Source organism: Stomoxys calcitrans, chromosome 3 (genome assembly GCF_963082655.1).
Source record: "Stomoxys calcitrans chromosome 3, idStoCalc2.1, whole genome shotgun sequence".
Classification (NCBI taxonomy): domain Eukaryota; kingdom Metazoa; phylum Arthropoda; class Insecta; order Diptera; family Muscidae; genus Stomoxys; species Stomoxys calcitrans.
The window spans coordinates 107,168,470-107,179,569 of record NC_081554.1 but is presented as its reverse complement, the minus strand read 5'-3'; the positions used below and the strand labels follow the sequence as shown (position 1 = coordinate 107,179,569).

The 11,100-nt window shown below is 36.9% G+C and overlaps 2 long non-coding RNA genes across 2 annotated transcripts; both read left to right on the top strand.

The window, feature by feature from the left end:
• The first annotated feature begins 7,261 nt into the window (after positions 1-7,261).
• On the top strand, positions 7,262-7,836 carry LOC131996278 (uncharacterized). The gene is made up of 2 exons (XR_009397745.1): positions 7,262-7,355; positions 7,422-7,836. It is a non-coding gene; the product is annotated as an uncharacterized LOC131996278 (long non-coding RNA).
• A 547-nt stretch (positions 7,837-8,383) lies between these two features.
• On the top strand, positions 8,384-9,336 carry LOC131995737 (uncharacterized). Its single transcript, XR_009397587.1, has 2 exons — positions 8,384-8,990; positions 9,040-9,336. It is a non-coding gene; the product is annotated as an uncharacterized LOC131995737 (long non-coding RNA).
• The last annotated feature ends 1,764 nt before the right edge of the window (positions 9,337-11,100 follow it).

Here is an 11,100-nt window from a genome sequence, read left to right as displayed (position 1 = left end):
TTTCCAATTAAAATGCTGAAAGAATCCATTGAGCTCAACCCAACGTGCTTTTTCGTATAAAAATATTGATTGCTTCGGGACTGGGAAGGAAGCTGTACGAAGAGCAGAATACGAGATGCTAAAATAGTGAAGTTAAAAAACGGTCAAGAGTATTATTTTGGTGCCCTTGGACACATGCGATATGTGTCGGTTCGTTCACTAGTTGCGCCAAACCATTGTGCGCAGCGACAAACTCAATGTATGGGCTCTCAATAGTCGTATGACTAGAATGGGAAAGCCAGGAGGAGTTGTGGACATTCAAATCCCCAGCGACAACAATTTCACTGCCCGGAAAATCCTCCAAAATATTTGTAAAGGAATCAGAAAGGGCGTCAAAGCCGTTCATGGAAGCCTCCCTTTCTGAGTTTGGACTTCTATATAAAAATCCGAAGTGCAGTACATGTGATCCAATGCCGAATTTAACCCAATGGGAGTTAAATTCAGGATCTTGTGAGTCCAGGTGTTGTCGTCTTTGGAACACTACATCACGAGGCCTCTGTGCAAAATAAAAAGAGACAGAGTGTGGTACCCAGGGATGTGAAAATCCTGTGGATCTGAATCCTCACGCACCTGGGTTTCACAAAGAGCTAGAATGTTATGACGATGAAATTGAATATGTGCATGCACCGCGAAAAAAAAAATTGCCTTCAACCCTCGTATATTGGCTGAATGTATTTGGAAATCAACCATCATTTGAACATTTGAAAAGAGAACAAAGGCAAACACTAATGTGTAATAAAGAAAACAAACTCGTTCACTCCTAACCTTTGAATACCCCCTCTGCTTAGTGTTATGCCTAAAGCAGTGGGAGCATAGCAACGAGAGAACTAGAGTGTATACTTCATCACGATGGGAGAGTAGGGGGCGGGCAGGAGACAAAAAAGTCCTTTGTGTGGTGAATTCATTCGTTTCTGCTTGTCATCTCAGTGAGAGCAGAATGGTAGCGGCACTGTTGATTTGTTGTTTGTGGATTAACTACATTGATGATGGTGATTGTTGTTATTGGCTTAGGATGTTATGGGTATGTTTCGTTTTTTGTTTTAGTTATTCGCGTTTTGTTAGATATTTGTTATTATGGTGAGGTATTTTATTATTGATCTGTTTAAATTGGCACTGTGTTATGTTTGAATTTTGTTTGATTCTGTAACGGAGGGGACACTAAATGTAGCACTGTACGACGACGCATTGACGACAGGGACATGTGCACGCGACAAACATTGATATTCATGGGGAATTTTCAGAGTAAAACGGAGTACGCGAAAAACAAAATTTTCGGTTGCAGCCAAGCTGTTAAAATACATAGTTTCAAGAAAAAATTCACCAATCCCTGTTATGTCATTCTGTTATAACACGAAAATTTCATTTGAGCTTCGTATCTGCAGCGAAATGTTCAGTACTGGTAACGAAAGTTTCGTTTAGGATATGTCAATGTTCATCTTAAGGGTTGGTACTCTATTATTTAATAGCCAAAAATGATTAAAAATCGGGCAAAATTAAAAATCGAATTTTGTTGCCATCTTAGAGTCTACACAACTATTTTCAAGTTGAGATATATATGTCCGAATCCGAATTCGATTTTAATATAATTACCATATAAAGAGTGGCTTTTGAAGAGATATAGGAAAGTTTTTCAAGAACAAAACACATAAAAATCTCTAAAATGCATTGTCTTTATTTGAATGGAAAGTACGGTCCATATAATTTAATGCTTCGAGATTATTTCATGCAAATGTTGACCATGACTGCACCACAAATGGTCCATGCGCTTAGTCCAATTTTGGCATACTCTCCAACATTCCGTTCGGTATCTCACGAATAAATACTTTAAAGTTCGCACAGCGGCGCTCTGTTCGCAATCGGCTATAAAAAGGAGACCTCTTAACATTGAGCTTAATCTTCAATCGGACTGCACTCGTTGATATGTGAGAAGTTTGCCCCTGTGCATTAATATGGGTTTATGCTTACCCGATTGGCTCAATTTATCAAAACACGGATATTTAATAAGTTTAAGAATAAGTTTAATGGAAAATGTTAGAGGTATTTAAATAATACACAAAATGTATGGTTAAATGAATGAATGAAATATGTTGGTTTGAGAATGTAGAGAATTGTATTGGCACAACTTTACTGTTTCACGTCGTCGCAAGCACTGAACTGTGGTAGTTGATTGTCGCATGTGCATACCTATTTTTCTCTCTTCCTACGACTCGGTCATGCTGCTGTCTCACGTGTCATCATCGCTTGGACAATCGGGCAAATTGTATATGGTGCAAATTCTTTGGTGTTAAGCTTAAGTCAACCTCCTAATTGAGTCCGTTTAATTGCTATAATATCGATCTCGTTGTACTGAATCGCAGGTTTACTTTTTTGATTAAAAACTCATCTGTTTTGCTCTTGTACTCTTGATTCGCAGAATGTCGTATAGCATCTCATTGTTCGTCGTAAAAAACAATAAGTTTTTGATCGAGTAGTTCCTTCAATTTCAAATCTTCTTTAGTTTTCATTTTCGTACCAATTAGCATTTTAAATGGTGTTGTATCTACGCTTCGCTGGTATGATGAGTTTATAAGCTGTTGTACAGCGCCAACATGCTTATACCACTTAACTAGAGCACTGCTACAACAACAACATCCTAGGGTTACCAAAAATGGTACTTTGAGTCGTTAATCAGGAAATAGCATCTTTTGCAGAAGTTGTGTTCGTCTATACGAGGAATACAGTTCCATAATTGCTTCTGGATTCTCTCTTCTAATTTTGGAGTGAAATACTCTTTTGTTCCTAGGCGACCCTAGTATACACATTTTTCTTGTCAAATGTCTTTGTAAAAGGATGCAATCAGTGACTAGCTTAAATTGAATTCCTATGAGATAAACTCTAAACTTCTTCAAGGCTTCAATTATTGCTAACACTTCAAGTTCATAGCTGGAATATTTCCTTTCAGCGTCGCTAGTTTTATGACTCATGTAATAGACTGGGTGACGAAGACCCATCTATTGAAGCGTCAGTATGTACTTCAGTCTCATAATTCTGGTTAAATATTTTCAAAACATGTACATTACATAAAATGTATTTATGTTTGCTAAAGGCCATGATCTATTTGTCGTCAAATCTGAATGGTATCAATCCTTTTCAAACCTTTTTCATCAAATCTGTTTTCTGAACTATCCGGCTAATCCAAAAAATCTTTTTACCTGCTTGGTATCTTCCGGTTGCGGATATTTTGCCATAGCTTCTTTTCTTCTTTTCAAAAAATGAAATTTTTTAACGTATAGTTCTAGTCCATAACCCAATAATATCATCAACATATGGTAACACAATACCTTCACGTGTCAAGTCTCTAAATATCGCATTTACATGTCGTTGAAAATCTGCTGATGAGTTGGTAAGTCCAAACGGCACTTTCAGAAATTGGAATTGTCCGCTGTGCGTAACAAAAGACGTAAATTTTCGGTTATCGCTGTCAACATTGAAAAAATTATTGGAAAAATCCATTGCGTATGCCTATGGTACTGAAGTCTACGTGGGGTACAAAATATATGGGTGTATCGTCAGTAAGGGTTATACGTATTTCTACATTTGTCGTCTTCTGAGGTATATAATTCTGGATAATATTGTGCACTTTCTTTACGGATTCGTCGTTAGCCATATTATCTACATCAAACGTTGGTGCAAACGTCCATCTTCATAATACTATGAGTCTCTTCAGATATTGAATCGGCCTTCTAGATTTTCAGGCCGTCAGATGTTATACTTATCTCAGCAAACCTGCAGAATTCTTTTCCTAGAATTGCCTCGACGTCAATTGAAGTACTTGTTTTAACGTGGAATGTTAAATCATATTTCTCATCTTCGATCTCCACTTTAACATTAAAGTTGCCTAATGGTTTAACTTTTTTCGCATTTTATTATTACTGAAACCTACCAAATGAAAGTTTGAGTGCGTGATGGTGAGCACAATTTTAAATGTTTGGTAATAGAGAGCTTGCGAATTTCTACTGGATTTTTTTTCCCAGCATAAATTTGCAGCATTGAACAGCTGTTTTATGAAATTCAGCTGTTTAATTCAAATAAAAAGCGAAAGAGAGTTAAAGCTGTTCTTACTCTCTTGCTAATTTTTACTAGAAAAGTACGCGTACAGACCTAATGTCGTCAGAAATTAATCGAACATTAGATATATCAGTTTTCTCGATTTTCATAGGGCAGTCTCTCGATATATCTCCAAATTTCTCACAACTAAAACACTTAAGTTTTTTCTTTTTATCTTTATAAGATGTCGATGAGTGTCCTTTCATACCGCATTTAAAACACAAAATCTTTTATCAATTTTAACACTTGATTTGTCTGTGGAATTTTTCCCTTCGCTATTGTTTCTGTATTTTAGCCACATCATCTCATAAATTTAAGCTTTTCTTTAAAATCAATTAAATTACGCGCACTGTATAAAATTGTTTTATTTGATAAAGAGCCTTTAATACCTTCCATCATGTACTGTATCAAAGTACCGTCCTCTATGGAACCACGCGATGCTCATTCTTTCATATGCACACTTTCATTTCTGAAAAATTTTTCTCTCAGCAATAAGTCGATGCAATTGTGCAATATTCAATGATGGTCCAAATTCATTTAAAGGAGCTTTTTTCAATTTGAACCAAGTCGTGATACCTCTTTCACTGGACACAAAAAGTTTCGCTAAATCTGTCAGGGATTTCTTTGCGAGTACAAATTTCTGGAATTCATCCCAATGCATGACAACTCTTCGAGCCACGATTTGATTGACAATGCGCCAGATCCATCTAACGACCTGTTTCAATCTTCGATGTCTCCAAAGTTCTTTGAAAATCTACTACTGTGTTTACCAATGTTTGTTTACACTCAAGACTCTTTCGGCTGTTGTGTGGCCTTTATTTTTGTACCGTCTTTTCGGTTTGACATCTCTCTCATCATTGTGTTGGTGCTTGCTACTTTGCCCAGATAAACTATGCTCATCTTTCATAGCATGTCGTATGGCACACAAGTTAACTTCATTATTCTGTTCCCGCTCAACTTCATCTGCTACGTCATTCTCTGCCTCGTTGTCATCGTCAGCCGAAACTTCGTTACTTTTGCTTCTAATCATCAACGCTCGTCGTTTCTTGCTCGTCGCAGGTTTCATGTTCTTCATTTTCGGTATCGTCGTCATTTTCATCAACAGGAGCAGCAGTCAGCAACATCCCTTTTTTTTAATTTACAAATACATGTTGAAACTAATCGTCAGCGTCGTAGTCGATTCCTAAAAAGCAGTAAATAGATATAAGGTACGAGGTTTTCATGTGCGCCTTCACATACTCTGCCTTCAAAAAACCTTCAAAATTTCTGAGACGTTTTCTATTCTCTCTATCTCCTTCGCCAGTTAATGAAGCACTGTAAAAGTCGTCCGCTTCTCTGTCGACAGACTATTACGAACCCATGCAAAATCTCCAAGCACGGGCAGTCTGACGGTTATTCATTTTAAATACTTTAAACGCGTAAACTCGTGTTTTGTCAACAATCTCTCTTAGCACTCTTTCTCTCACACACACCAAAAAGCGAGCGTCTTCGTTTTGTTTGCGGGGTTTAAACAAATGAATTTCACAATGTTCACTAAGGTTAGATTAGGATAGGTTGAAAAGAGGGTGCAGATATTAATCCGCCCCATGCCACTATGGACATACAACTAAGCCAGTAATCGGCTTTTTGTGCGCTCTAAAAACTATAAAGTATCCTCTAAAAAGAAAATTTTAAGTTAGGAATTCCGTGATACTACAAAATCCTTAATTGTTTTCAATACATTGGCACAGTCGCTCATTTCATTTCTAGCCAACTCCAAAATGCTATAAAATTTTTTTCGTAATAGGTAGTACATATTCCGAGATACGAATATATATTTATTTTTTCTTTGAGGAGCGGAATAAAAATACGTCCGCTTCACTCAACGGCTACAATATAACTTCAATGTTCACTTAAGTCTTATCACTTTTTCTATTTCGGTTGAGCGCCCAAAATTTGTGGGATGATGCTTACCCGATTGGCTCAATTAATCGATATACGGATATTTAATAAGTTAAAAATTTAAGAATAAGTTTATTGGAAGATGTTGAAGTTATTTAAATGATTTACATAATGTATGGTTGAATAAGTGAATAAAATTTTGTCCTGTGAGTGTAGAGTGAAATGTTCATGGTCAAATTTGCAATTTTTTGTAACATGAAATAAAGTTATTTGAAATTAAAAACGATAAACAGTAAATCTATATGCCGAAGGCTAAACGGCACAGTTGTGATATTTTTCTAATATCTCAAAAAGTTGTTGATCCGATATTCCACACATAAGCAACACAATATGTTATGTGCCTCTATAACGGCGATGACTATTGGCCTTCAATCACTCGCAATGGGCCATGGGAACTCAACCCGCCAAGTCAACCCCAGAGGAATAACAAGATAGAAATAAAACGATCCACTAAACACAACTCACAACCACACTGCACTGACATAGGGACTTTGATAGAAGTGTCCCGCACTGGGCCCTCCCTTCCTTGGTCCGAAGGCTCCTATAGATACAATTTTATTCGGACCCCAATGACCACACACTTTATTTACGCACTTACCTCATTCAATCCCCTTCCACTGAAAGGATTACACAAACATCATAATTTTAATATTACTACATTAAACAAACATAATTATTTATTAAGGATTAAGAATGGTGGTAAATGAATTAATAAATTTTGATTCTATCGATATATTCTTCTTTTTCTAGACTAATAACTTAATATATTATAACATGTAAATTTTCCTTTTTTTATATATAGCTACCACATTAGAAAACAATACTAATTTCTTTTCATTAACGTTGGCTCACTCTGGAGTTAACCATAGATCAAAAACTGCCCTTAGTCCTGCAATACGATTCGCCTCTTAGTTTGGCGCTTTTGCTAACTCAATCTAACCTCGACTAATGGAGCTCGATTAGGCGGAATAGCAACCACTTTATTGCTACCAAAACACACAAATAATCACAGGTGCTAAATCCCTTTTTTCTCTGATTCCCTCAGCCTTTAAATTCTTTTTACCAGCTAGTATTATTTCTTTACACTTTGATTTTTCTTTATTTCCCTATTCCCTAAGATAAACTATCTACTATAACTTTTTATACATCTTTTCTTTACTTAGTTTCTAATAATAGCTAATAATATTTTTTTTTTTTTTTTAATTTCTTTTCTGCAGATTTGACTACGATCATCAAATTATAAGAATGGTTTTTCTACACCAGTACATATAGACGGACACACAGTTACGGTAAGTCTTTTTACCTTAATTTACACGGCAAATTTCTGATTGGTTTGAGCTTTTCTCTTGTTTTAGATAGCCTGTGGCAGCGGGAGGGGAAGCGCCAGGCGAAATCTTCTTAGATGGAAACTTCGCAGTCGAGCTTTAATCATATATCTCCCAACGGCCAAACTTTCTCGTGGGATACAACTCTAACGCCAGCAACACTTTTAACATAAATCGGATTCACACGGCAAAAGTACTTGCAAATCTGCTGGGCACAACACTTCATCAAAGAGGCACTCTGCTCGTTGACCAAACCAGAAAAAAAAATGACACTGGCCTCCGTCCACTCTACAAGGAAGGCCAGTGTAGTTCCAAATTTTGTTTATCTATACGAAGAAAATAGAAACCAAACACCACGAAACATTCACTACATCGGTCAAACATCCACTTTTAATTTGGCTACTCACATTGTATGATACACAAATAAAAGTTCACACACAAAGTCTTTGATACGTTTTTCTTTTACAATTGGCAATCCCTCTGGATTGAAAAACAAAACACTTGTTACAGTCGGTCCACTGATGTACAATGAAGCTGGATTTTTCTCGTCGTCTATTTATATGGTCCGTATTTTTCGCGCCAGACGCGTATTTTCCAAGATGACCATTTTGCCTTAATATCTTCTTTGGCCATTTTCCGTATTTTCCCAAATTTTCTTTGCGTTTCACCTTCTGCCGTCTTCTTGACTGTCCCTGTCATTCTATTGGGAATGATCATTAGATTAACCGTCATCCCATTTCAAACCATAGACCAACGATAAGTCGTACGATTTCTCGTACTAATATTACTTGCATTACCATCCACGCTATCTGACCCACTGGGCCATACACCTTATTAAAACCAAAACTCCGCAAATAATTAAAAATGAAATTTATTAAATCATTCTGATCATATTCCTATGAACATCATTATTAACATTCCTTATTACGCCCCAACGCACACGTCGTAAGGCGTCGTGACGTACGGTCATTGTGGGTGTACCCAGTACCCGTCCTCCGAATATTCACAAATCGATACTCGATGTGAATCATAATCGATAACTCTGCGTCGTCAGAATGTTCTGTCCACTGACCAACCACCACGTGCCCAACATAATTGGCAAATTATTTAATTATTGGAACTGTCAGAATAAAAAAAAAACAGCCCACAAATATCTGGTCGTTTAAGCATAAATTAAATTAATTCCCGACACCTGAGATCGCCAACCATACCGTTCACTCCCCATACCGGTCACACCGCCGCATTTACCTTCTCATGCATCACACATACATAGCCCCATTGAGACATACGAGCCAACACCGACTCCCATATGGTAGGGAATCTAAACACATGAAATGGCAAAGCACAACACATGAAGGCAAACCGACCAGTACAGCCCTCTGGCCATCACCAATTGCTGGGGCTCTTCAGAACACACCCGTGGCAGGCAGACAATAGCCGCAGAGGGCCATGCAACAAAACTTCGAGGGCTGCAAGTACACGCGTAAGACATCGATGTGCATGGATAGGAGTCATCGCCTAGAGTTCAGTCACGTGGGGAACTCCCACACCCTGTTGGTCTCATGCCGGGCAATATGCCTGGTGTGCAATATCGAAAAGGTAAGTTTTCTCCCACCATGCCTGCCTAAAATAACATGTATTCTTACAGGTGACGTCATCTAACTGAGTCCGTTTTACCACCCTCACTAGGAGTATCTTCCGCTTCCCGAGCAAAATGGTACGTGGTCGTGACGTGTGTGTGATTGCCTCATCTGAACCCCATCCTTCCCGTGTACATTAGTGCCTTGTCATCATTTACCCACTTTTATACCTGTTCCCAAATTCCCAATATCATGTAATTTGTGTGTGTCGTATCACGGAAGTTTATTCACAGCTACACATTTTTTCCTATTCGCTGACACTGTCAGCAGTCCATTAAAATCTTTCCCTTTTCACACCTCTTTAACATTCATTAGCGTTTTGACTACAAACATAATCGTTTTTGTTTACAAACATAATCGTGGTTTAGTAGGCATTTCGTCTACTGATATTTCAAAGTGTTTTAAAGAGAAAAAAAACAGTGTGAACATCTTAGCATAAGAATGGTACAAGGTCTTGTTCATATTGGAACTCTCCACATGATAAAAAAAAAATTTTCCATAACTATGAATGTTCCCAGGATTCACTAATAGAAGGCAGGATTCACTGAATAAGGTTAGGCCAAGCAATCAGCCGACATACAATTTTTTGAATTTTTGACAGTAGTCGGCATTGAGGATGTCAACTTGCTCTTTGCTTACATTCTCACATTCGTTGATGGTTTGCATATGTCATTTATTTAAATTTGAATTTTAAAACGTTTGAAATTTTCGAAATAAAAGATTTGAAAAACTACATTTAGAATTTTTTCTTTTCCAAGACTGCGACTTCAAGAAACATAGTTTTTGAATTGAATACGTCTACGCCTTTGTCAGCAGAAAAATCATATGTCATAAAATGTTTAACAAACAGCAAATAACAAAACAGATAGTTTTTTTTCAGAGAAAGAAGGAGAGAATGAAAGAAAACAAAAATCTACTGACATTTGATGACATTTCCAATCGGCACATTTGACATCCTCAATGATGTTATGGGGCCTATTCACTTTATGTTTTCGAATGTGACCTAACCTTCTATTGGTGAATCCTGAATAGAAGGTTGGGTCACTTGTGAAAACATAAAGTGGATAGGCCCCATGAACATCATTGAGGACGTCAAATCAACCGATTGAAAATGTCATCAAATAGGAGTAAAAGTAAACAAAGAATAAATGTTAAAAGAGAACGACTTGACATTCTCAATGCCAAGTACTGCCAATAATTAAAAAAAATTGTATGTTGGCTGATCGCTTGGCTTAACCTTATTCAGTGAATCCTGGAATGTTCCATAGAATCACATGCACTTAGTCTACACAAAAAAAAATAATTATTACGTCTTTATGTATTATAAAAACCGCATATGCCGATCGTTCCGTCTGCCAGTTCACATGTCCGTCCGTTTATCAATCTGTTTCTTTCTTCCTTCACGACACATCAAACAGACTCTTGGACTTAAAATTTCCCATATCGTCTATATCTATCCATGTATTGATATTGTTTATGTTTAAAAAAAAAACATTTGTAACAAATAAACGCATGAACTCATAGTGTGTATGCCCATCTAACATAAACATTAGCGCATGATCCCAAAAAAAAAGTTGTCCCGTATATGAATATCATCACCTCATGGATTAGGCATTACCCAGTTCATCGTATAGGTCACTAAGATCTGCTGCATCATTTGATATAGGATGTCTTTCTAGCAAAAAAAAAAACAAAACATAAATGGGTAAAAATGCAACAATAATCTTCATCTGCCATAGTGTTGGGCTGTAGAAAAAGTGTTTAAAATTTATATCCATGATAGTGATAGTAATCGGACATTGCAATTTTGTGGGTGTGTATAGGTTGGTGGCTGCGTCACATAGTCCTGGAGTGTAAATCTGTATTAAGATGTGCACTTAAAAAAAATTCACCCCAATGCAACACTTGTTCTTTGAGATCCTTCAATATATTTATATCCCTGGCATTGGTTCCAAATGGGTATAGTTTCGAGTGCTATAAAAATATAGGGTATAGTTTCGAGTGCTATAAAAACATAGGGTATAGTTTCGAGTGCTATAAAAACATAGGGTATTACTGAAATTCTTAAA